The sequence below is a fragment of the Ammospiza caudacuta genome, chromosome 2 (genome assembly GCF_027887145.1).
Source record: "Ammospiza caudacuta isolate bAmmCau1 chromosome 2, bAmmCau1.pri, whole genome shotgun sequence".
Lineage (NCBI taxonomy): Eukaryota > Metazoa > Chordata > Aves > Passeriformes > Passerellidae > Ammospiza > Ammospiza caudacuta.
Window position 1 is genome coordinate 3,721,623 of NC_080594.1, and position 27,758 is coordinate 3,749,380.

General features: G+C 38.5%; 1 long non-coding RNA gene across 1 annotated transcript; it reads left to right on the top strand.

Annotated features, from left to right (window-relative positions):
* The first annotated feature begins 590 nt into the window (after positions 1 to 590).
* On the top strand, positions 591 to 25,775 carry LOC131554786 (uncharacterized). The gene is made up of 7 exons (XR_009274427.1): positions 591 to 651; positions 3,093 to 3,178; positions 5,201 to 5,300; positions 20,175 to 20,268; positions 21,087 to 21,192; positions 23,952 to 24,014; positions 25,710 to 25,775. It is a non-coding gene; the product is annotated as an uncharacterized LOC131554786 (long non-coding RNA).
* The last annotated feature ends 1,983 nt before the right edge of the window (positions 25,776 to 27,758 follow it).

The following is a 27,758-nucleotide window of genomic DNA, read 5'->3' on the forward strand; positions in this document are numbered from 1 at the left end:
AAAGTGATTTTATTAAAACTGTCTGGTGTGCACTCAGTTTTGTCTCCATCGTAGAGCACAAAAACTCGACGGAAGTGAAATTGGGGCAAATTTGGAAGCCAGAAAAGCTGTGTGTAGGAACTGCTCCAAGAACTTCAGGATCCATTGACTGGATATTAACTCAGAATGTCAAAAAGCTGATAAGTTTTCCTTGAAAATTTTTGAAGGATTGAGGTGGAACATCATTCTCTACCCCGAGCAGAGTTTGGACCCAGATAAAATGTAGTTAACCACCACTGATTCTTTGGTGTTTCAGTTGTGACAATTCATAATTTATTTTTACTTTATCCAGGTCACAAAACTAGTTCATTTCAGCATTTCCTCATACAAATACTCTGTTTTAACTATAGTAGGAGTCCTAGTAAAATATCTGTATTGTATTTGAATATCTGTATTGTATTTGAATATCTGTACATAAGCCTTGCCCTGATCAGCCCCGGTTGTTTTTGATGGGCTGCAGCTGTGATGGCCTGAATTGGGCTGCAGCTGTAGCTAGTGAAGATAACTGGGATAAAAGGGGGTGGGCTTGGCCGGTTGTAGAGAATTTGGGAGAAGCCTTGATGCAGGAGTCTGTGCTGTGATGATTTGCCCCCAAGAAATATCACTGAGAAGGTAAGGGACTTTAGAAATATGATAGCAACTTTGAACAGCTTCATTTGAAATTATATTTCTTGCTCTGCTTGAGTGGGAGATGGAGCTTAAAACCTTTGCCCTTTTGTTACTTTCACAAACTGACTTTTTTTGTTTGTTTGATTGTTTTTTGTTTTTGCTACTCCATGCTGCCAGTTAATATCTTTTTTTTTTTTTTTTTTTTTTTTTTTTTTTTTTTTTTTTTGCCAAGCAGAGTATTCTAACTTTTCATGACAGCCAAGACAGCCAGATCTGGTGAATCCACAAAAAGGTTAAAGCAAAAGGCAATGCCTGATAATACCCGCCTTCACTGAGCAAATCATGCAAAATGTTCCCAAACTGAGCCCCTGGCTGGGAGCTCTGAAACCAGAGAAGGTTCCACACATACCTGCAGATATTAAACCCAGACCCCTTTCCCCAGCCTTTGATTCTCCTTCTGCTGCAGCATTAGTGAAAGAGTGGATGATGTTACAATTCCATGTAACTTATATCAGTTAAGACAGACATTTACATTTTCAGGGCTTTATGGTTATCACAGTATTAAAAAAGGACAAATTTTCTATTTCATAGATGTTTTTGCTGCAGCAGAGCTTTTGCATAGGTTTCTTATTGTCTTTCTGCAATCAGAATTGGTTTTTCAAGTGTCAGCAGCAACCAAGATGTGCCACAAGGAACCCAGTGGCTGCAGTATCAATATTGTGGCACCCCCAACACCAACAGTGACCCTCCAAATCAGGGACCTCTTCACCAAAGTTTAGCTGAGCAAAAAGATAAGCAGGAGCCATGATCTGAAGAACTGAAATATAATATTATTTTTATATATAATTATATATATATATAATTAATTATCCTCTCAGCAAGAATGTTGTTTTGCTACATGTGGGAAAAATAGGTTTCTCTGAGTAGGTCACAATAAATCTCTTTGGAAGTTTTAAAAAATTAAAATAAATCAAGGTGGATGGTACAGCATCAAGCCTGACAGAGTTCAGAAAGTGTTAGGACTGTGCTGTCAGCCACAGGGTGTAATTCTTGGGGTGTTCTGTGCAGGGCCAGGAGTTGGACTCACTGATCCTGATGGATCCTTTCCAACTCAGCATATTCTGTGATGCTGTGATAGATTTATTTTTTTTTGTGTTTGATTCCAAGTGGAAATGAATGCCGTTCTCCAGGGAGGAGAAAATGCATGGTTTCTAACAACCTTCTTATTGAACCAAAAGCAGATTTTATCACTGGGGTGATGCTACAGCCTGAAGATGGAGGAATAATGACTGTAATTTGTCCAGGTGCTAACACACTGTGGCTGGAAGTTTCTTACTGTGGAGTGCAGAGCAATAAATTACTGGCAGTTTATGGATGCTGAAATAACCAATCCATTAGTGCATTTGCAGAAACTTGTTAGATACTCTACAATGACTTAATGAATTATTTGCCAACAATGTAGAAATAGAAATGCTGACTTTTATTATGGAGCCACAGGAGATTCCTGGTCCTTAAGATGTAGGAAACTTGTCATTCCTCACGTGAGTGGAATGACAAGCTCCCTATCTTAAGGAAATCTTTTATCAAATACAGCTAAGAAAGCTTAAATGTAATTAGGAACTAGCTACAGCAAGGCTTTATTTTTTCACTCCTGTAATTCTTAGGATGGTTGCAATGCTAGTTGAATCCCAGCTAGTACGTTTTTAGTTCACTGGAGCTGTGTTCTGTAACACTGATGTGTTTGCATTCAGTCTATGCCCACGGGTAACCAGCGTGGAGGGCTGAATGTTAAATAATCAGATTATAAACTAACATCAGTTTGAAGACTTTCACTGTTCTGAACTTAACAAGAACCAAAGCAGCATCTTAGTATGTCTCTCTCTAAAAGCCAAGTGTGAATCTCCCAGAAAATTGTGTGAAGCTTGTCCTTTTCTTTAGTAACACTATCCTTGCAAACTTAATTATTAACCTCTTACTCTTTGTGTCCACCTTCTTAAAGACTATTATGTGGGGAGTCTGTTTTCCATAATTCAGTTTCTTAAAAGAGAATCCAAGTATTGAAATGATATCTGAGGAAACTCTTGTGCTGAGGTCAGTAAAGATTTGTTTACATTGACTGCTTGCAGCCCCGAAAGAACACAGGAAAAAAAATAAGTTGTTGCGGTGCGCAGTATTTTTCTACAGCCTTAAAAATTGCTCATTTTGGTGATCAGGCCCTAATGACAGTTTAACACAGGGAAGGTTGAAATGTCTCCCAATACACAAAGCAGGAATTTGAATGCTCTGCCCGGTGTATTCTTTCACAATGCTGAATGGGAAGGCCAAAAGTCCGCAGAATTCTTGTAACATGTGTTAGGCAGTGTTGTATGTATTTACTAGGGACAGAGTGATCTGCACCCAAATAAACAATTAGTGATTACTAACAAGTATTAATTTTGTCATAGATCTGGATGCTGTTCCTCTTATTGGACTGTGTGGAAAAGGAACCAGTATAGCCACATGAAGTAAAGTATTTTAAAAGATCAGACTGGTAAGATGTCATGTACCAGTAGGCATGAACTAGTCACAAAAAAAGGATGAAATGTCTGCATTTTTTTTCCCAGCCTGTGCCATAGGAGTCTGGGCATCTCTCCCTTTTTACAAGGCAGTAAAATGGGAAAGGCTTTATCCTCCCTGTTTATACAGTGCGCAACATATTTCTGCCTTACAGGTCTATTTCACCAGAGAAAAGGTGTTCTATTTAACATGACACCCAGAAGCCAGGGAAGTGCTTAAATGTCAAAACCCCATCTATGACTGGTGTGTCAGAAGTTTATCTCACATTATGAAGTTGTTCCACAGCTCTATGGCTCCCCTGAGAAAAGTCATTTACCCTCTACACAATTGCTTGAATATATTTACAGTGAGTAATCAGTGGTGAAGCAAATGCTAAGCTGTAGTTTCACCCTCCTCACTGTGGCTGCAAAATGATTTAAAGTGTGATTCTTTTCATCTTGACACTTAGTCTGTGAGCGCAGGTTACTCAGGATGGGTGAATCAGGGCTGTGTTTCTTCATCCAGGAGCCGCAAACAAAGCCAGAAAAGCCCTGGGGTTCATGTAGGGCCTGTGTGCTGGCACAGGGATCCCAGGGATGCCTTAGGATTTAGCTTTTCTGTTTTTCAGGTCCTCTACTGCTTCATTGTGTAACTCTAAAACTCCATGGCCTGCCAGCTACTGTTCTCCTTTTTTATTCAGTGAAAACAATTCCTCTCTGGGCCTAAAACTCAAGGACTGTCTTAGGCCCTGAGTTGGGGCCGTTAGGCCCCAAACAGTGATTTAGGGGGCAGACTTGGAGTAAATCACTTCATTACCTGAAACTGTAATTGGAGGATTAACCCCTGCTATGTAAATGAACCAAAATTATATCTATCTGGAAAACTCATGGCTGTGTCCTGGGTGTAGCCCCTCCGAGGCTTTGGACTGCCCAAAGTGAACCTATTGAAGGCCTTCCACAAACACCCACTTTGGTTCCCTCAGTTTGGCCGACCCTCTGGTTTGGGTAGCCACTCCAAGGCATCAGCCTTGCCACTCCATGTGCTGATTGTGGAGGGAAACCTGAAAGCAGAGTGAGCCCTCTCTCCTGACTTAAAATGCCTACAATTATCCTGAAATCCCCTAGACACTGGGGGAGGAGAGGAAAACCAGGTTTTGGAGGGTGGAATGAGTGTTTTGAGGAGCATCATGTACCAGAGGCTAAAACCTCAAGCACTGGGCAGGGATGGTTTTTCTAGGACAAAGCCCAGAGACAAAATGGCCTTGATGCCACATCCCTGTGGATCTCCTGCTCTGTCTCCAGGCATTTCAAGGCTACCTAGACAGAGGAGCTGCTGCCTGCCATGGCTGCTGATGGTCCAGGCAGAGGAGGGACTGCTGTCCCAAGGCCCTGCCAAGGTGGGGACGCCAGGCCTGCTGTGACATCTACGGACAGGGCCTGGCAGTCCCAGGGGGCTGATGAGGGGTTCTGCATCTCTGAAAAAGACATCCCTGAGTGTAGAGGGATGGAATGTAAGAGAATAGTGCAGAGGACAATCTCACACCTGAGGAGTTGTAGCTATATTAATTACCAAAGATTAGGAACAGGCCTGCCCTTAACAGGCTGCAGCTGTGCCCAATAAGAAGGGTGCTATAAAAGAGTGGCTTAGGTGGGTGAGGAGAAAGTTGCAGTGTGTGGCTGTGCTGTGAGGAAGATGAAGTTAGTCCTGTGAGGAGAAGCCCCTGAGAAATCACCAAGAAGGTATGGAACTACTTTGGCAATAAGATGACAGCACCTGAGTGTCTCAGTAGGGTCCACAGGCCCCAGGGTACCTCAGGCTACCACGGGGAAGGGGCAAGAAAGAGGGAAAAGGGTAAATAAACATATAAATGTCTTGTTGATTTCAATTTTGTTGTTATTAGCAAGGTGAAAATTTACAAATAATTAAATTAATACTCCTGTTGTTTTTATCCTAATGAATTATAAATTATAGCTGAATGCTGAAGAATTAATTACCCTTTTTCTCTTGGCATGCGTAGGTGAAGGCCGCAGACAAGGCCAAGATCCTTCTGCAAACAATCTCTTCCCTGCATCACAGTGGAGTTTTCTTTGGTGGCCATTGGAAATAAGCAGCCTTGTGTGAGTACAGACAACACAATCTGCTGGCTATTTCTATTTTAAACTGACTTGCAGTTCTTCTACTTGCAATGGTTTGTAGCTTTCAAAATCGGAGGTTTAGCCTATCATTTCTGTGTTCATATGTTTATTCCTCCCTCTAAACTCCAGACTCATGGAAAGCATTAAAAAGAAACTCGTTTGTTTTTCTACAATATCATCAGAATCCCAAAATGTGCTTGTTTAACAGGAACTATATTGCAGGTTATTTACCCCCTTGTGTTATGTGTGACCATATTGGATGCCTCTCTCACTAGGCTTTGGGTTATTCAGTGATAAAGCAATTTTCTGAACTCAGTCCAGGAAGGCTACACAAAATAACATTGCAAAATCATCTTTTCCCTATCACCCCTCTGAGATTTCTCTGCAAGTCTTCCCTTTTCTGTGACTCTCAGGAGTGATAGCTTTGTTTGCTGGATCTTGAGCTGACAAGTGTGATTTATTCACTGGCAGCCATCAGACTTAGGCACAGATCTGGGCCTGAACCCCATCAAAATGTGTTTAACAACAGAGAATTAGGTTAGTACAAGTGACAGCCAGGCCTGAGATTGCATTTTAAGTTGTTACCCCGAATAATTCCATCATACCCCATTACTGTTTGGTTTGTTGCCTTCAGTGTTTACAGCAGCTCTCAGGTTTGTCTGTGACATGCGTAAACACAATTTCCGCTCCGCAAGACTTGTCAGGTGTAGGAGGAGAATATTCTCAGGAATTCAGGACACTGGGTTATCTTCTATGGCAGACATAGTTAAGATGTACCACTAGCCTTTATTTTAAACCCTCCATTTTATTTTCAGGGTCTTTTGTCCCTCTCCTTTTGTTTAGTGTCCTTGTCAGCCTTGCTGTCATCTTAGATTAAATCCCTACAAGCATTCATTACTGTAGTGTGGGAATATAAACAACTCCTTGGACTACTTCATACCCGTGGAAAATGAATGGTGCAATATCACCCCTCAGTGAAATGGAATATACATCTTAAGCCCCTGACACTTACTCTATTTAGTTTAAAGGCTTCTTTATTCAGAATGTATTTTCCCTCCGTGTTTAAGGAAACAACTGCTTGGCTACTTAGTATCTCACAATAAGTGTCACATCCTTTGCCAAGGAAACGATTACTCCCTTGCAAAGACAAATGACAGGTCTGAAGCAAATCCAGGGCAAAATGCCAAAACACAGCTGAAATTAGAGAAGCTGTGAATCAGCAATGCACTGACAGACACAAATAATTTGAGGAATTTGTTTTGTTTAGCACAAGCAAACAAGGCTGCGGTGATGTGTGATGTATTATATTCTATCCAGAAGCTGCTGCTTCACAGGTACCAAATTGCAAAAGTTACTCCAAACATTGCCACCTTTGGCCTTGGCATTTTTAAAAAGAGTCACAGATTTACATGTAATGTGTGCCATGGCTTGGGAGCATGGCTTCTGATTGTTATTGCTAAATTATCCAGTGTTTTTTTAAAAGATGAACCAGCTGATTCTTTTTTGTAACCTTAGGGTAGCAATCAAAATAACAGTGTATAAGTAATAATTATTGTTCATTGTTTCACCAGTCAGATAATATGCTGGGATCAGTATCTGGGTATATATAAATTCGTTACATTTATCTTGTTTTATATGTAATTTTTCGTTATCTGTCTGGATGAAGTTACGCTTCATATCTGCATTATTTGTGTATTTCAAAGATTTTTATTGAACTCTGCATTAATTCTTTACCATCTTAATGAACTGTTCAAAATTGCTATGCTTTATTCTGTAGATGAGTCTTGGTTAGCAGTTTGTTACAACTGCTAAATACAGCATTTAACATGAATTTCAAGTCAAATTCCATCTCATTTGCATCCCATCTCAGGGTATGTAAAATTGTCCTTTAACAAGGACTATTAACACAGCAGTATCTAACACATCATCATCTTTTCTTCTTAGCTGGCAATTGAAACAAATAGCTTCTAATTTGTATAAAACATATTTTTCCTGTAATATTTGGTTGTTATCTCACTGCAGAATGAACAGTGTTTCTCAGTAGCCAATGGCATCTCCAGGACTATGTTAAGAGAACAATTTTGAGGCTGATATTTGACTGCATGACAAGAAAGGATTCAAAGGTCACAGGAAATTTAGAAGAGCTTTTAGCTTCAGCTGTATTTCCAAGGCTGTTGCTGTGCTAATGAAATCTGTGTGGTGAAAACTGCAGATGTTTGCAATACAATTTAACTAACACATATAATTTTAATTAGGTCACACTTTGCCAAACCCACCTGCAACACCAACAGCACTATAGAGGAAACCTCTCAAAGCTGGTAGGAGGATTGGGTCTAAGCAACAAGCTTCATCTGTTATTCAGTGTTTCAGAGGATTAGTAATTGTAATACTTTTGCTTATTTTACTGTCTGAGTTGCCTCAAGTGCTGTAGAACTTGAACACAATTGTTCTGTTTTCTGACTTTGAGCATTTGTACTTTTGGAAATGCACAGTAAGAGAAAACAGCCTGGATGGTCATTATACATCAAGGCAAGTGTAGTGCAACCTGAAAGTTATTCCACTAAGCAATTAAAATAGTTTATGTAGCAAATGATCACTGATATATTCTGTCAACTCTGTCAGAAACTTGCAGGTAAACCAGAAGGGAGGCTGTCTACATGCAGGTTTGCTACTTGAAAACATTAATTAGAGCTTCCACATCAAGTCTTTAGGATTAACAATATGAAGTGTCTAATTGTTCCCTAGTGCTTTCAAGAACATGAATCATAGTAGTAAATAACAGTAGGAACAGCAGTGTTTTGTGTTCTTAAAAGCAATTTTATAGGTTGCATTTTGTCTGCCATTTGGTATGCTGGTCATGTAAGATGTGTTGTTAGGAACATGTGGTGGTATAAGCATGTATGGTTTTTCCCATTATGTTTTTAAAGGGTTTTTTTATCCTTATGAAAATAAGCTTATGCAAAAGCATGGCCGATTGTTTTTCCACCTGTGACTATAACTAGATGTAACAACAATTTTTTTTCTCTACAGCAGTTTGAAATAGCAAGTCTCCTAGAGGTGACTGTGGGATTAGCAGTACTGAGGGACAGCAATACACTGGACTTTGTCAGAATTAGTGTGTAGTGACAAGTAAAAGAATCTTTGACCTTAAATGTATGATCAAGGTTAATGTTATACAGTACTTTGAGAGGCAGCAATTATTTCTGGGGCATTAGCTGGCAGTCCAAGATTAATTTTTGATTTAATAATGGAATTTAGGCCATGTTTGTGATCTGTGCAGGTGTGAGGTGCAGCTGAAGGGGGTTTGTTTGTTAGTTTTACTTGGTCAGTGTGGACACCAAAGAAATGAACCCTGTCTGGTGCAGAAATTGGACAATTGCATGAGTTTTCTTAGAGGGCACAATACTGAAGCAAAAGATTGTATTGTATTTTCCATCCTCATAAGGAGTACTTCATGCTGAAGTCTCCCATTCTTTTAAAGGTACAACTTTATGTACCTTTAAAGAGCTAAGATAAAGCTCTTGTCTTAGTAGGAAATCAGCTACTACAGGTTTGCATCCAAGCTTGGTGTCTTGGGTTTCATCAAACAAGCACAGATGTCAGGGCATTTTCTAGCTGACAATCCCATTCTTCTGTCCTTTTAATCTAAATAGCTGGTAAGTCTCTTCACTGGTTTTTCCAAATGCTTTCAAAAGTATGAGGCCATAAATGTAAGAATTACTTTAAAATAACACTCCTTCAAAAAAAAAAAAAAAAGAGATTATTCTGAAGCACTGTTCAAAGCAGCTCTTCACTTGGTGTGAAATGAAACTCTCTGAAAGTGCCACGTCTCTGCCTCAGGTACAGACTGGGCAAGGTGGAAATGAAAATTGTTTTGAGGAGCCAGAAGGTCACTGCATTAGTTGTAGGATTGATTTTTCATGTGGAACAGCATGGTCTAAAGGCTCCCTAGCTCAGGATTGGGATCTGGGTATTTTGACAGCTGCATGGTATGATAGCCCAGAGGATGTTAATTTCTGAGCACTGAAATTAAGTTTTATGTGAATTAAGGGCCTTCATTTATGGGCATTCTGAAGCACCTCTTTGGGGTTTGGAGCAAATCATGCTGTTTGTACAGATACAGCTGTAATGTCACTTATAATTCCCAGCAATTAGTGTGACACAATTTGACCTGAATGTCCTGAAGCAAGCAATCCTAGGGTTTTAACCCAGTTTGTGTAACTTGCAGTGTAGTTTAATAAAGTAATCATGTTCATAGAAAATGGCATATTGAAACACAGGTTTTGATTACACAGATGCAACACATCCTGCAAATGATATGGAGGGTAGCGAACATTTGTGTTTTCTACATTAATGCCTCAAACCTCTCATATTTGCAGAGCTCAGAGGTTTGGCAGCAGGCCTGCAACATGATAAGGTTTGCTTATAGTGTTTTTGCTCTCTCTAATTTTTTTTCCAGATAAGCACAATTCTGAACTGTCCTCTGCAATTTACCTGTTAGAGTGCAATTTTGGCAATAGGAATCCTGCATTCTGTGTTAGGCAGGAGTCAAAGGGCACCTCCCAGCTGGCACAAAGGGAAGTTGTGTTACATCTGCTCTATGCAACAGAAACAGGGATTTAATTTTTCTATGTTCTGCTTACTTGAGAATTAAAGACCTGGGGTCTGACTTTTTAAAATTTTTAACCTGTTCAACAGCTTCTAGCCAGGATATGGGACAAGATTTCATAATCTGCTCTCTATAATAATTAGGAAGCTGCTTTTCTGTAGGCCTAGGACTAGATTTTTTCTTTGTTGTTAGAGTTGTTGGTTCAGACAAGAGAGGCTGAAAGAGATGCCATTCTTGGAGTGCTCTTAAAGCAGCTCTATGAGAATTCATTCAGGTGAATAAATAAGCAAGTTATATTAATATATGATCATTTTAGTGCATGAGATGACATTGTCTTTTCCAGATTCGTTCACAAAAGGTGCCAGTTTAGTTAAAAGTTGACTTAGAGCAAAGCTTCCCTATAAATTGCAGAATTTCTTAGAATTTAAAAACTCGGAAGTGTCTCCTCTGTGTTAAAAGTAGATTTTCTCCCTTCAGTCCATATAATATAAAATGGAATTGTCAAAGTTCACAAAATAAAGGAGGGAAGATATTTCTCTGCATTGGGGAAGCAGCATGACAAACTGCAAAAATAGCTGTTTTAGTTTGCTGATGTGTGTGACTCTATAATTGAGACAACTTCTCTAGTTTCTTGAGATTTTGTATCTTTTTTTACCTTAATCTCCTGCTGCTCTAATTGCCTCTGAGTCTGATAACTAATATTCAAAGAAGAAGATCATCCACTGACTTTTTTTTAAATGATGCCAATAATACAGCATTCCTATGAATATTGTAAACTTAAAGAGGAAAATAAACCCAGCATTTTTTATTGTGCCCGGTTTTATTAGTATATAGTCAAAAAAGATTGTTTTTTGCACGCTTTTAAAGATTACATACAAACATATTTAATCAAGCGTGATTGCTTTCATTGACTCTGAACCAGTGCTGAAGAATGAATAGTCTTCTCTGAACCACAAATCTACTGCTAAATAAAATCAATGAGAAGTGCGAAAGTCAGTTGAATTATGAGCTGACCCTCCTAAACAGGATTCAGGTGACCATCAGCAGGTTTCAATTATTGGATCACCTCTAGGACTGGATGTATACTTTACAATTATTTATTGATTTAGCCAACTTCCATACATCATTCTTTTGTCTTGAAACATAATGGTTTTGTCATTCTTTTTAAATCCCCAGTTGTTGTACAGCTTAATCCCAAGCCTAAATGTGGGGTTTTTTTTCCCTATAGGATGTATTTTCTGAGTCAGTTTTCTTGTAATCACTCAGTAAAGAAAAACTAGATTAAGAAATACCTAATCAGGGCTGTTGGAACAGAGTTTATAAAGGTAGATAGCAGAGCATATTGAAGAAATTAAGTTCTCTTCAATTAGAACCAAAGTTTTTACTTTTTCAAAGGTATCTTTTCAATGGACAGAAGTGCTTAATCTTGTGGATACCATTCTGTGGTGGAGTCCAGGAGCAGTACTTTCAAATGTAAATGGAAAAGAAGAATGGGTACATTGTGAATAAGATTATTGTGGTGAATTGAATCTTTGAGGCCTTTTTGAAGGGCGCACACAATGATTTTTCACACAATAAAAAAGGAAGTTGCTGCAGAACAGTCTCACTCGAATTGTTACAAGTGCATTGTGCTTGTCCTGAGAGGTGTTTTGCAAAAGAGGCTGAGTCGTCCTTGTTGCTGTCCCCAGCTGAAGGTCTTGGTGGAATTTTTCACCCATGGTTCCTGAAAGCTTTGACAGATCTCAGCTCTGGAATAAGTGAATAATAGTAAGCATCAAGCTAAAAACACTGCAGTGAAGTGGATGAATACTGAAAACTAGCAGAGGGGTTTACTGTTCCTTTTTTCCATTTGTTATCCCCACAATGGCAACTGCAGTATGTGCTTAGAAAGTAACAAGTGTGTTCTTGATTATACTGATTAGAGCCCTGATAGAGCAGTCTTCTGAGCAACAAGAAATGGAACTGGAAGTAAGCATGCACTGTGTCTTAAGTTGTCAGCGTATGTGGGTAAGAAAAGAGGGGAAGATTGGGAGGGAAAAAAAGACTTTATCTTCCTGTGGATGTGCAGTGAGGGCCAGGTTCCAAGCCACACCTAAAGTTTTTTACAGCTTTTTATCTTTTTCATATCTTTGTAGCCCTGGGTTTTCAATATATAAATGTGTGTAGCTTCTAGTACATTTTGTGCCCTCTCTCACAGTTTAGCAAATTCTCAGTGATCTGTTCTTGAAATTCTGTGTAGTTTTATCCTGAAGAAGACAATTTCTGACTTTCTTCTACCAGAACTTGAGACAACAACAAAAGGGGCAAAGAAAGCTCTGGATCAACTCCAAGGGACTGAAACAAGAGTAGGATGCTGGGTTAACTGGTCTCTTATTGCATGTGTCTGCAAGGTATAATAGTTAACTTTATAGAAATTGTAGTAATTCTTTATCACATGAGTGCAGAGCCATGTTTGTGCACCTGAAAGCTTTCATTAAGAAGTTCTTTTATCCTTCCACTGCAAGGTTTTGTGCTTCTGCTCTTAAGCAACACAGGATCAGTAGTGGGGGTATGTGGCATTCACAGTCTCTGAAAAATCCCTTCACCCAGGATTTTTCCCCTGGGAGGCTGAGAAGCCTCAGACAAAAAGAAAACAATCCTTATCTCATTTGCTTGTCCTCTGTTTTGCTCATGTGTGGAATGTGTTTGGACGTTGTTTATCCACAGGTGACTGTTTGATTGGTTCCTGGTGTGAGTTGTTTTCACTCGTTGGCCAATCATTGCCAAGCTGTGTTGGGACTCTGGAAAGAGTAATGAGTTTTCATTATTATCTTTTTACCACTCTGTAAGTATCCTTTCTGGATTCTATAGTATAATATTCTTTAATATAATATAGTATAATAAAATAATAAATTAGCCTTCTGAGAACATGGACTCAGATTCATCGTTCATTCTTTTGTCTGGGGGAAATGCCAATAGAATAGTTCAGCCTAATTGTCAGGTATTATTGGGCATAATTCTCTGGCCTACCCTTTTTCAAGACTGGAAGCTTGCTTTTGTATGTCATTAGTAGTTCTCAGAACCTGCTGAGGGTTTCACCAATATTTGTAGCCACTTATGGTTTTGAGATGTCATCGCAGAATTCCACATAACTGTGCTAAAAAGAGTGAAATGGTCACTGAACTGACTTCACTGGGCCAGCAGTATTACAGAATGGAGTTTTTTGGACCCATGGGGTATCATTTGTAGCTAGGCCGCTAACACATTCTTCTGGTTTTCTTGGGCTGGCTTCCTTTCCAGGGCATTTAAAAACCACAATGTGCATGCCCTCTCATGGTGGATGGGACATCTGTGTGGCACTAAAGAAAGTGCTGCAAAATCATTTGCTGTAATGAGTAAGCTCTGGTGAAGCAGCTGTAGTCATTTGTTAATGCTTTTGAAAAAGCCGTTCCTTTGCATGGTACCTTAATCAAATTTTGTGCTAAACACTGCAAACTCTACTCTTTGCTTGTTTTCAGCTGCTCCAAATTAAATGGTGGAGCAAAAGGTCGGTGGGAGTTGTTGGTTTATTTAATAGGGAGTTTTGAATAATTGTCTTCTCAAAGGATGTTTAACAAGCTTTCTCAAGTCATTGCTTTCTGAGCTTTATTTGTAACCAGGCATCAACATTTCAGCCATGTTTGTTAGTTGGCTTTTTTTTTCCTAGGTAAGGTGTGATGCTTTGCAGGGAGTTCGAACAGGCGTTTGGATGGGTTTTTTCTCCTTTGTGAAGAGAAGTCTTTACAGCTCCAGCAGGAAACCTGCAGGATATTGCAGTTAATGTAGGAATGGCTTGTAAAACCTGGTGATGGAGGAAATGAATTCTGTTGAAAAATTGGGTATATCCAGGCTTGTTCTAAGTACCTGTTGGGTTTTCCTATGATTTTTCCACTGTACACCTGTAACTGCACCACCTTGTCCTAGTGAGATTAAACATATTCCCAAGTGTCTAATCTCATTTTGCTCAAGAAGAAATCTGTACTCCACATTTAGATTAATTCTGGTGGAGCAGCTGGTGACTGCTTAATTTTATGTATTACTATCTGATTGCATGAGCTCTGGCTTTGTCACTCCTTCATCTGAAGTGAAAGGTCCAAGTGATTCACAAGCTAAATGAACCCCAGTAGTTCATCATAACAGAGGGTAATGACATGGTGTGATTTAAATGATGATGCTGGTTTTGCTACCAATTAGTGTTAAATTTCTCTGCTCCTCTTACTTTACATTTTCATTTTTAGGAGGGTAAACATAAGATGAAAGTTGCAGAATGAAGCAGACTGACATGGGAGATAAACAATAAATATTTTTTTTTATGCTTGACACATGTTACCGTAATAGAAAAATATTGTAAACACTCAGTAGTTTTAATAGATACTCAGTCAAAGTATCTATTTACCAAGATTCTTGCGAGTTCTGCCAACAAGATTATTTGTTTATTAATTTAATCCAACATTATGCTCAGTTTGGCACTGCAACACAGAATTCTAATGCCTGACTTTTGTAGAAGCAAACTTCATGCTTATTCTGTAAAGAGTTCAAGAGAAAAACATGCACGTTTATATTCATTAGAACTTTAAATATATGGCATTGATTTAATAACAAAGTCAACTTGATAAAGGCCAACAGGTAGTACATGAATAAACCCAAATTTTTATAACCTGAAGCTGGTGAGCATAAACCTTGTTTAGTGTGCAGCTTGCTGCTCAAACAAAAGGCAATGGCTGCTCCAAAGATGTTCCTATCTCAGATGTGAATGAGAAAATGATTATAAGCTCAAGGCTCTTCAAAAGAGAGTGAGAATAATATCTTCCAATTGTTTCTTTTCATATAACTGAGTGATTTTTTTTTTGTCCCAAGTGCAATGCTTTCCTCTGGATTTTATCCTATCTTCAGTAACATTAGTGAGACTTTTGAGCACCTTTCAAAAAGTACTGTGTGCACACAGATTTGATGTGGTTTCTGCTAGAAACTTGAATCTAAACACTCACATCTTTTATGCAAGCAAACTTTATCTCTTAATATCAGGAATTGCAAGGACAAACCACCTCCTTTAATATTTTAGAAAGGAAGACCAAAATCTACCTTTGAAACTCAAAATTTTATCTGAATTAGAAAAGAGACTAGTAGAAAAAAAAAAATTTTAGTTTTTTTTTGTTGGATTACCTTTTTTCTTGGACTGTACAGGCTTTTAGAGCTTGATGTCCTCTTCTGAAGTGTTTAGCCATGAATATTGCCAGCGGACCAAATGTTCTAATGTAATTAAGGGGTATGTTACAATCTGTAATTCAAGACATAAGTATTTGGAAATGTCATTTATCTAAAATCAGATTTTCAGGTTTTGAAAGTCTAACAGAAATTTCATGCTGTGAAATTGGTACCAATGAATCTAAACTAACTCAGATTTACCAAATGTCAAAATACTTGCCGATAACTCTTTTTCTCTCAAAACCTCTCTCTACTTTTCTCTATTCACTTGTCTAAGAGCTTCTTTATTCCTCTTCTTTGAGGCATGGGTTCAGCAACCATTATCTGTGTTGTACTCTCCCATGCCTTTCACAGCGTTTTGCTCTGCATTGTGATGTCTATTTTCTGTCTAGTAGTTCATTTTCTTTATACTGTGACCTTTTTTTTTTTTTTTCAGCCTGCTGCAGCAATCTATATTTCACATTCATAACTTCCCTTTCCCATTGCCTGTTTCTTTCTCATTGCCAGACTTTTCTCTCTCCCCTGCTGCAGGTGGAACACCTAGCTCTAAAATGGTGATTATTATTGACACTTTAGTCACATCTGCCACCAACTGCTGCCTCTCTAAAGGCAACTGAAATTAAAGCACCTAAACACAGGAGCTCCTTATACTGCCTGCCACTAATTTATCAGTGATATTTTACTCTCATTGCTTCACTTGCCCTCTGTAATTTTTTTCCCACAGATGGAGTTTTTACAACATGTCTGCACTGTCATTGAATCTCCACCTCTGTCTTGATATGATTATTTGATTTTACATCATCAAAAATATATATTGGGCTTTAAAGAAGCATGACTAGTGCTCTGTTATATTAATCAGGATTTTGTCCATCAGCCCCTTCTAGTCCCCTATCTCATGCCCTCTGTTTAGACTAACAGTCTAATTTAATGTGGGGCTTAGAATGAAAATAAACCACAAATATAATAAAAAATGACAGCACATTAGAATTGTATAAATTAGCATTTCAAGCTATGTGTAAGGTTTTGCCTGTCACCAAAAAGTAGTCTAAGATTTTGTAATGCTGATCTGCCACATCTGAATCTGTCATCTGTTTTGTTAGGAAAGTAAATCTAAAGCCAAAGAACAAAACCTAAAGTCTGGGATCCTGATGAAATCTGTGTGAGGAGATGTTTTTCTGCTTCTGTTATGACTTACTTGCACTTTTCCATGTCTGACTGATATACAGATCAACAAAATGGTAATTCCCTTCAGATGAAAGCTGTGCATGCTTGTGTGAGTAGCAAAGTTGAAACCCATTGCTAATCCTACTTAGAAATTCCATAAACTGCTCAGCTGCTGCAGCTGCACTTTGGCAGTTACTGCTGTATTTTGCGTCTGATGTGAAAAATATGGACCACAAGGATAGTTTTATCTCCCTCCCCACAATTCCTTTAAACCCCCCTTTTAAGGCACCCCACTGGTTTATGCAAATGATATATCTGCTGGCTGGGTTTTATTGGCATAGAAATTGTTTATTAATATTTAAGAAACCTCTTTCAGAACAGATTCTAAATAAGAATAGTTCAGTTCCATTTCTTTATTTGTTACTTAAAAGGGGAAAACTTGTATATCTATGGATCAGTCACTGTAAGGGGAACAATTATGTTGTAATTAACCTTTAGAGTTTAAAGGAACTTAATGATGGCCGGTGATGAACAGAGGGAGATGGAGTGATAACAAGGTTGAAGTTAATGAATCCTTTAAAAAAGGAATGCTTTAAAGTGCCCTAGGCAAATTGCAGAGCTTTTGTCTTCTGCTAGAAGAAAAGATGCTTTGTTTTCAGATAGATTTTCTTCAATACCATTCAATTTGGGAGCTCATCATTCCTAAGAAAAGAACACCTTTTTGTTGGGTGACATCATAATTTCTCTCCTTTATGGATTTTTGAGATGAAAATGAAGATGTGTGATGTCAGAGCATCTGTGGGTGTATGTGTGTGTACTGGAAGAACCTTTTCCTTAGACTGTTGCAGTATAATCTGCTTAGTCAGTCCAGGCTCCCTTTGGGATAGAATTTGTAGAGTTCTGACCCTTTCAAGTTGTGTTGGATCTACTACAGTGTCTAGCAGATGTGTTTCAGATCCCTTGTTGAGTTGCTGCTGTGGATACCAAGAACAATCAGCGTGGTCAGCACAGTGGTCCTGAAGAGGAACCAAGAACCAGACCCCTGGCCACAGGGCTTTATACAAGTTTGGAGAAGTCAGCTTTTTGCAAAAGGGGATATTTATCTGTGAAACCAAGCTGAAGTTTTGGGATTCATGTAGCGAGGCAAAGCACAGTCAACTTTCTACAAAAAGTCAGCCTATTTTCTGTTTTCCCTAGCCAGCTCTAGGGGATGGTGGTGTGAAAATGGAGTGAGACATGGTAGGGTAAAGGGAGAGTGTGAGGGCTGAGGAAAAATACAAGAAGAGGTGCAAGGAGGGAATAAAGCCACTGTGAATGATAAACAGGAAGGGAGGAGGTTTGATTGAAAGGGCAGTTAGCATAAGGCTGAAAAAAATATAATCAAGCTATCCTCTCAATTTACAGGGATCTATAGTTTAACAAGCTATTTTTACAGCAATGTCTGTGTGCTCAAATTCCTATCTATATCTCCCCAGTGTTTCTCCTGTGAAGCTGCCTTGTCTTGGTTTCATCTGGGATAGAGTTTATGTTCTTCTTAGCAGCTGGTGCAGTGCTGTGTTTTGGGTTTAGTATGAGAATAAAGGTAACACAGCAATGTTTGGGTTGTTGCTGGGTAATGCTCACCCAGTGTTCAGGACATTTCGATGTCTCATGCTGTGCCAGTGCACAAAAAGCTGGGAGAGTGCATGGCCAGGACTAGTGATCCAAACAGGTCAAAGAGATATTCCATATCCCAGAAAGTTTGTGCATAAACTTGGAGAAGTTTTCTGTGAGGAGCTGATTGTTACTCAGGGCTGGACTGGGCATTGCTCAGTGCATGGTGAACAATTTTGCTGTGCATCGCTTGTTTCCCTCAGCTTTTTCCTCCCTCTTTCATTATAATAATTGTTACAATTTTATTAGCGTACCTTACTTTTTTTTTCAATTATTGGACTCAATTATCTGCAATCCATGCATTTTACTTTTTTTCCTTGATTCTCTACCCTATCCCACCAAGGCAGGGGGAAAGGAACAAGATTTCTGTAGTCCTCACTTGCTGGCTGGGGTGTGACCATGAGGTGCACATTAAAGAAGGAAAAAAGTGTCATCTCCAGCATCAGAGTGAAAGATTTAAAACTTTTTCCTCTCACTTCTCTCACCTCTGCAAGTGAAAAATCAGCATGAGGTCTTTATCTGTTCTTTTTCAGTGCAGTATTGGAAAACAATTGCCTTCCCAATTGTGGCATATCAGCATGAATGTAGAACACTGAGAATTAGCTAGACCTCTTTGATACACCAATTACTGTTTGTCATAGAACTCCTGCACTGGAATATAGAAAATTAAGCAGATCTGTTTCGTGGCTTTTTTTTCCAAAGCTGCTGTAATGAAACATTGTAGTAGTGGCAGCAAATCACAAATGGTAATTTGCACTCACTAGGCAGCCAATTAAAATTCTGTGTAAAAGCATTGGCAAGATAATATTTTCTGTCTAATATCATAGATTTTGCCTTAACTTCTCTTGTTCTGGGTGCTTTAAAGTGCTAATGGATGCGTCTTTCCAACATTTATTTGCCTGGTTGCCAATAGACTAACTTGGAGAATGGCAATGTTTTACATTCTCTTACCAAGTTTCTGCAGTATGTTGGAAAACACTGATTTTTATACTCTCTAATAGGTAGAAAAAGCACTCTTTGGTCTGATAAATGTTCCATAGAAATTATTGCCTAATACTTTAAAAACTATTACTTCTTCATCACAAAATTTTCACTTTTTTGAGTTAAAAATGCATACTAGAACTAGCATGGTTTTGCAGACCAAGGATCAATAGAAAAATATGAAAAAATAGGAAGTATTTTAATTACCTTTTTACAACACATTTGGGATCAGCCTGGCCTTCACTCTTATTAATGCTGCTTCAAAATTCATCAATGGGGAGGTATTTTTGTTGTTCTGTACTTCTTCAAAATGCCACTCTGCTCAAGTCCATTTAGTTTGAAGCCCTCTATAGAGTAAAATTGGCTTATTTATTTTAAATTATACCTCCTGAGAAAATTAATTCCATTTTCTTATAAATGGAGAATTCTGTCTTGCTTTCAGTTGTGCCAAAATATATCTGAACATATGTCAAGTTTTGCTACATGTTTCTTTTGAGACAAAGCACTGATGGGAGAGCTGTCACTGGCATTCCAAGAGGTGCTCACCAGAGAAAAACATGCTGCTGCACTGGGCTTTGTCAAGCAGCAGCTCCATGTGTGGACTTCTCCAAGGAGCAAAAATCATTCCTTCTTGAGCAGTTTCTACACACAAAGTGTGGTGTGGCTATGCTGGCACCAAAGTGATTTTCTGAAAAGTCTTTGGGAGAAGTTTTCTCCATGTAGTGCTGCTCAGGAGTGAAATTCTGTGGGGTAGCTGGTGCTCCAAATAATGAAATCAGTTCATATTTTGTGCAGAAGCACAGAATATAAATAACTGTTGAGATCTGGGGGGATACCTGAGTGTTCTCCCTGCAGGTCTGTGACAGGCCAAAGTGACTGGGGAAACCCTTGCCAAAGATGCCTCCTCTCTCTCACTGTCACTTCTTTAATTGGTTTTTCAAGCTTAGAGAGCAATAGACAGACAGAACCATGGGAGCATTGTTTTCTAGTGGTAGGCTCAGAGAGGGGAAGGTTGTGTCTGCTGCCTGGCTTCATGAGCCTGTGAGAAACCACAGGTTTTACAGTGGTCCTGACAAGTTTTGAAACCACTGGGAAGAAACAAAATCCCACTTAACTGCAAAACTTAGCCAACACTTACTGTTTTGGGAGATAGGCCCAGAAAAATTCCTGTCTCTTTGCCCTGTGTGCACACTGTTTTTTCACAGCAGTTTCTGTGTTTTCTTCAGCTACAGACTCTTAAGTACAACCAGAACTCTTCAGAAGAGGAGTCCAGAGTTTCAGAATAGCACTTTTTGGAAAATGAGGCGTTGACTTTGCTAGGTATGTCTGACAGTTGTTTCAATCGACCTTTGTTTTTGTTCAGTAGGTTTCTGAGCTGGGATCCTTTGGTTTTGAAACTTAATTCAGTCAGGAGCAGCGAATTGTTCTTTGCTCCCTGCCTGTTCTGTGCATGTCTTCTCTGCTATTGTGTCAAGTCTGTTTTATCATATAACTATAATAAAATTGTGTCTTGATAATTGACTTAACCATTAAAAAAATATGGGAATTAACTTTTTTTCTTTAAAAGACCTAAACTTTGAGAGAATCTTTAAGTGTTCAAGTAAAAAAATGTAGCAACTTGAGGAACTGAAAACTGCATGTGGCTAAAGCTTAGCATTTCAAATGAGAGTAGTACTGGTAAAGAAATGAGATTAGTGACTGAAATAAATAGCCTTAAACATGGCTTATTGAACCTGGGAGGGAAGGCAAGATTTAGGAATCCCTCACAACCACTGCAAGGAAATAATGTGATGGAAGTGCAAGGGCCAGTGGCTGTGGGTCTCACCCACTGCAGGAGCTGATTAAATACAAAATTTTAGCCTGTATTTTATCAGGGATGTTTGTGTAGGGGTTTTTCAAATCCTCTTTTTTCTTTAAAGTTTTTCTCTTTGTGTCCTAGATCCCTCTTTTGAGTGACATGTTGACATTTTTTGAAACACAATTGATTCCATGGGCAAGAAAACACCAAATCTTTCCTCACCTCTGCTTACCTGTTCTTCCATCTCTTAATTCTCTGAATGTCACTTCTGTCTTTGCCTCTGTTTGCTTTCTCCACCTTCATTATTCCTGACCTCCCTTGCTTAATCTTGTCCTCGCAGAGTGCCTACAATCCCCTGGAGATGCTTCCCCTGGTCACGGGAGCAGATCAGAGCTGTTTCATTGCGGGGCTTTTCAGGCTTCCTTTGGAACAAACTGTGAAGGAAGGTGAGCGTCTGCAGGTCAGCAGGATCTAATTGTTTCCCCAAGTCCTGTGGGCTGGTTGGGGAGTGACACTTGTCAGCTCTTGCACTTCCTTTTGAGCCATGTGATGTTTCTTTTTTCTCCTGTGGTAGTCATTACATGATTATTTAATAATTTGTTGTTGTGCATTTCAAGAAATCCACTGCTACTCTTTCCATACATAACTAGAAAAATGGAAATATAATTCTGAAGTTTTTAATGCCAAACCCCAAATGTAGACCAAATTGTTATGTTCTGTACTGTGAGGTTTTATCCAGTTGTGATATAGGCCAGAGCAAACTTCTTTTAAAAATGTCATAAAGGATAGGGAGTATGGAGGGTAAAGAGATGTCTACTTTACTTTTATGAGAAGCTGCTATTGAACCCCTGAAATTATAGCTGTTAACTTTGTCGCCTTTGTTAACCCTGATTGCTGCTCCACCTTGTTGATCATGTTAAACCAGAATATCTGTCACTTTAGCCTTTGAATTCTTTAGAACAGGAATCTGACAGGGGTGTAGGGACATATGTGTCCAGGTGTATTTCCTTATTCATTTTCCAATTTATCTGCCAGTCTGGGTTGAGGGCCATTATTTTGGAAGTTGTGCAGGCACAATGCAGCCCACAGAATCTATTTCCTCTGTATGATCTCAGGAGATGAGGTACTGTCTGAAGAAGAATTGTCTTGCAGAAGCTTCAAGGTGCTTAAGTCTCTGGCTTACACAGTGTGATTTAAAGGGTGGCACAGGGGGCACTTCACTGATCAAGGAGAAACACCATCAGGTCCCTCCTAGTGCTCTTCAAGTAAAAGGAAGCAAAGAAAAGGTCAAACAAAAAGAAGTTAAGAAATGGGGGAAAAAATGTGCATCAGACAGGAGCTGTAATGGACGAAAGGTCCAAGCAGGCAATAGCAATGCCTCATTAAAAAAAATTAATAAACTGACCATAAATACACCAGCTAACTAAACTGAGATCAACAGTGTGTTCCAATCGTTTATTAAACTGTGGGTTTCCTTGTGCTAAGCCTGAAAGTGAAATGCTTGCTCAAAACCATGAATGATACTTGAGAGAAAAATGGAAGAGTTGGGATAAGTTCCACAGGTAATGACACCTGGTGACAAATGAAGACAAAGGATCAGGGAGAAAAAAGGGGTCAAAGGAAACTTGCAAATACTTAAAGCTCCATTTTTAGTTGGCCACTGTCAGGTGTAATAAAAACAGCTAAACACCTGCATGAACCTTTCAATACCAGGCAGACTCAGGGAATGGCTACTAAATCTGTGACAGGAGTTGTTCCACCTTAAAGCTGGGTAAGTTTTGACTCCTATTCCATGATTATTCTATTAAACAGACATGGAGAGGGCTTCTTTAGCTGATAGAAGAAAGCATTTCTGAACTTGCAAGGAGAAATGCAGCTCCTACAGATTAAAGTGTTTTCTGGGATGGGATTGCTCAGGCAGGGCCTGAAGTGATTGTGATTCTTGTCAAATCCTTTGCTGATTCCCACACTTGGCATGTTTGGCAGCTCTGTCCTGCTTCCAGGTAAGACAAATCCCAGATTTTCATCCTCCTTTCCCACTCCTGATTGCAGCTGCTTTGGAGAGAAGGTACCCGTGACTTAATCTGGCCAGGCTCACAGTTTTGACAGCTGGGAGATCAGACAAGGAAGGGACAATGCCAGGCAGTATCTCTGCCTGACCCTTTTAGTCTGACCTTTATGGGTAATGAAGGTGAATTCCATCTTGGGTCAAAGTTTGAAAACTCTGGCTGTCTAAAATACTTCTTTTTCCTTCCAAGTCATGCCAACCTCTGTTTCCATGGCAATAGGAATGAAAATCTATTGGCAGCTTGTAGGCAGGCAGCAGATGACAGCTCTCAGTAGCAGATTTCAGCAGCTGACTTTCAAATAACAGTCCTGAGAACCCACTGCAATAACAAGTATGAAGATTTTACTACAATATTGGCTCCTCATGTGTGTCTTACTTTAAAACAGAGAGAAAATGGATAAAATTATTACTTAGAGAAGTGTTTGTGTCTCTCTATTGCCAGCTGCTTGCTTGTGCTTTTTGTCTTCAGCCCTGCAGTGTGGGTAGGTGTAATTGTGTACTATCTATGCAATACATACATGATAGTGCAATTTTTGGTAATCAAAGAAGTTATTTGGTACCTCTAAAAGGGGGGAAGTTTAGATAAAGAAACTTCAAGAGGCTAAAACTTTCCAGGATGTAGAAGAGAAGAATCTCACAAAACCTTGGTGAGGAATTTAGGATTTCCCATCAAATGTAAAGGGAAATTTTAAAGAAAAAACTATGAAAAGAGAAGAGGTGACTTGGGGATTCTCTGAAGAGCTTCCCAGGAAGGAACAGAGCAGTAAAACACAGTCAAAGAACAGGTTTTCACTCTGTTTATAAGTGTTCCAGGAGAACTGAGTCAACACCTCTTTGCATATTTAATCACTTTTCTTTTACATGTAGCTTGTGTGTTTTGCGTATAATTTTGCTGGTGGTATTCACTTTTTGAAGAGTGAAAACAAGTTCAATTTCAGTATTTAAGTCAATATCAGTGATACCAGTATTTCACAAAACTTGTGGAAGCCCTATGCTCACAAAGAAATTTCTGAGCTGTTTTCTTTCTCATCATTCTGTCATGAATGTCTCCAAAAAGGTCAGTCCATTAAATCACTTCTCATAAGAGGCCTTAAAAGTTCTGAATTGTTAATCCTAAACTCTTCTCCTCATCTCCAGGACTAAGAAAACTAAAGGTGATGCAGTTCCTGATCAATACAGACCAAAGGGCAGTGACTTGAGGTGGGATGCTCAAGTTCACTGACTTCTCTCTCTGCTTGAATAACTATAAATGAATTTGGCTATGAAGGATTATAAATGTTTTGGTGAAAATAACAAAATAAAAGATTTCTCAATAGGAGTACAAAAAAAGGTGACTGTCACTGGTTAGGTGGTGCATTAAGAGATCTCATTTTCTCTGGGTGATCCTATTTTCTGTGGGATCCAAATTGTCTTGGTCAATATGAGGATTTCATATGTAATTACCTGATGTCATGCTGCTTCTCTTGGAAAAAAAGAGATCTCTGTGAAATTCTAGCTATTACTTTATATGGTTCTGTATACTGCATCTAATATCTTTATCCCCAAACACCCAAGATTAACAGAAGAAGTAAATTTTCATGAGTCCTTCAGCAGAGGGAAGATAAAGATGCCATTTCTGGGTGGAAAAGTGCATGTTCCAAAGGCTGGAATAAAAGCAATTAAAGAATTGTTTACTAATGAGAGCCTTCCCTTCCTTTCCAGTTCCTCTATTGTGCCAGTCTTTGCTAGAACATTCCAAATCCTAAGCAAAATATTGGCCATTATGGGGCTAAAATAGGTAACTGGCACAATTGTTAAGAGTTTGGGCTTCAGACAAGAGACTTTAAGTGTTGGACCACTGGTTTTTATCCCTAACAATTGTTTGGTACTATCTTTCAAGGAAGATGATGTATTTTGTTGCCTGCCTCTCTAGGAACTTAGCATAATAACACATGTGATCCAGTATGAGTTCATTAATTCCTGACACTTCCAGGAAAGTGCACAAAAACCTGTTCTTTGAAGGACTCAACAATTGAAAACTCGCTCAATTTGCAGTAATGACAAGTGAAAATCTGGAATAGTTCTAATTGAGTTTTGAAAGGTAGCATTAAACAAACCAAACACAACACTGCTGAGCCTGGAAGGATGATGTTGGGAGGCTGCTTTTGAAGCTGTTATTTGTAGTAAAAATATCAATTCTGAGGCCTGTGTTAAAGGGAAATTGGTAGATGTTCTGATCTGCTCCTAGTAATGTGAGGGGGAGTATAGATAGTGAAGTAAATAATTGAGATGTGCTAAACTTATGCTAATTTTTCATGTCCAATATGCCTGGTTAGAGTATCAGTGGGGTTTCTGTGAAAAGGAAACGAAGAGAAGGAAAAAAACCCACTTTTGAATTCTGAAGCTTGTTGGAACACAAATATTCACTCATCAGCCATCAGTCATTTGTGCTGAAGTTGTGGTTGCAACTAATAAATACTAAAGAATAGAAGTTTCTATACCCTCCTCAACTCTATTTCTTCTTGTATCCAGATTCAACCTTTTTTCCTGAATCATGATTCATTATTTACAGATGTCATGCTTTTATTTTCTGCTGTTGTCTAATGAGGCACTGAAGTGATCTGTAAATGTGAGAGGCCCAATCTCAAAATATTTGTGTAAAAGGGTATCTGAAATCCTCATATCTTTGGGCATGGAGAATTTCTCAGAGTGACTGTAGTGCTGCACTTTAAATTCCCTGTGTCCCTGTAATGTAAAAAGCAGCAGAGATAACACTTCATTGACTCAGAGGTGGATGTATAAGGGAGTGTTTTCCTAAGAATCCAAATTTTTTTGTTCCTTTGTGCTTAAATAATTTGCCTCCAACCAATCTGCCAAAGCAGAAAAGCTCTCAACATGACTTTCTTCTCCTTATAGTGAGCGTTTCTAAAATAGAAGGTGGTTCTTTGTCAGGAAGGACCTAAAATCTCTAATATGCTGAAGATCTTTACAGACAGGATGATGGTAATGTGTCGCAAGGCAATGTATGAATAAGTGATCTAATTTTATACTTATATTAAACACGGTTTAACTGATATATCACATTTAGGGTCTTTGATTCTGTATTTTTTTGCTATTGGTTTGGCTTTGCTTGCCTTGGGGGTTTTTGGAGTTTGTAATGAGAGTTAGTCTATTAATATTTTGAGGGAAAAATTGAACATATTGAGAGAATGCTGAAAGGCTGCAGTGTTAATAGAATTTAAACCTTCTTAAGAGCAAAAATAAAAATGGGAAGATCAAGTAGTGTGAGAAAACCAAAGGCACAAGTCTGGGCCTGTTGGCATTAATTCCCACAGGCCAGTTAGTTGTCATGTGAGAGTTTATATCAGTGAAGAACAGCCCCAGAGTTCAGCTATTTTATTGCTTCTGTAATAATCTGAATTGTAATTTTCTCCTGAGATTGAGTTAAATTTTCAGCATTTAATGGCTCTTAGAATTAAATCACAATCTAGGAAAGTGTTTGCCTACCTTGGTATCTCTCCATATGTACATCAATCTTTATTCTCCTTTTCCTCCTTAGGATGTTATAACATTCCCCCTGTGTGATAAAGGGCTTCACTCACTGCTGGCTCCAGAGGCTGTTAGGAACCACTGACACACTCTCCAAGGAAATCATTTATTAATTATTTAACAGAGACCATTAACTAGCTGTAAAAATGTAAGAACATCAATAGATTTAGGACCTTGAAGTTATTATGAAGCCCTTGTATGTGTAACTGCATAAAGAAAATAAAATAGATAGAAAGGTGAATTTGGGCAAAAAATATTAAAGGTGTAATTCAGGATTGTGTTAGTTTTGTATTTGCAATTAGAGGGTTGAATAGATGTGGAAGTCTCATTCTAACATGAAATGTTTAAGAATCTTTATTTTTAAGGTGTTGCTCACCCAGAGAAAAAAAGTAGAGTTTATCTGCTGATTCAGGTATTTGTTCTGTTTAAATATATTCAAGGTGTAAAGGATATATTTTTGGGGCTTGTGAATGTTCTACTGAAAATTATACTTGATATTATTCTCATATTAGATTTAACTTCTGCTGGTTAATTCTGACATAGCAGTTGAGAGACAATGGTAAAAGATTTTTATAGTTCTTACAGTTAGATCATAGAGGTATCCAATAAAAATCATGCCCATATTCTTAATAAAATGCTATTTTTTTCCCCCAAGATACACCATAAAATTGCTTTTTCTGTAATTGCACTGCTGCAACCAAAGTTCTATGCCTGAGACTGCTGAACATTCATGGTGAATCACACAAATACAATAGGGAAAAGAGAACAGAAGTGACATTTTTCAAGGCAGTTGTTTTCAGACCTGTGAAGTAATTCTGAAAGCAGTTATTTCAGCTGTGAAGTGAGGAGAGCATATTGCTGGAGCCTAAAAGGAAAGAGGTTGTGCCCAATGAGTAAGTTTGGTCTTTATCAACCTATTTGCTGATAGAATGTAAATATAATTTGTTTTTTCTTAGATTATTACCAAAAGCTGCCCACACATTGGCTATTGCCCTCCCAGTATTGTTTTCCATTGGTTCTTAATTATTTTTCTTTCAAAATATGCTGTACTCGATCTTTTGCTCAAGTACTGTGTACAGATTGAATTGCAGGGAGGAATCATACATTCCACATATGTTGTGGTAATGTGACATTTTCTTTAAAATAGAAGTCTTACACTTTATAAGTCATCAACATTGTCCACAGAATAAAGTCTGGAAGAACCAGAAATGCCACAAACAGAAAGCTGTAGTCTTTCCATGCAATATAAATGTAGATTTTTTTCCTGAAGTGTTATGAATGTATGTTCATATACACTTAAACGCCTTCTTTTTAAGGTCAACACCAAATAACTTCATGTAATAAATAACAGAAGGTCTCTAACTTTAATTTAAACAATTGAGGATGACAAGCATAGTATTAGTTATGGGAAGTATT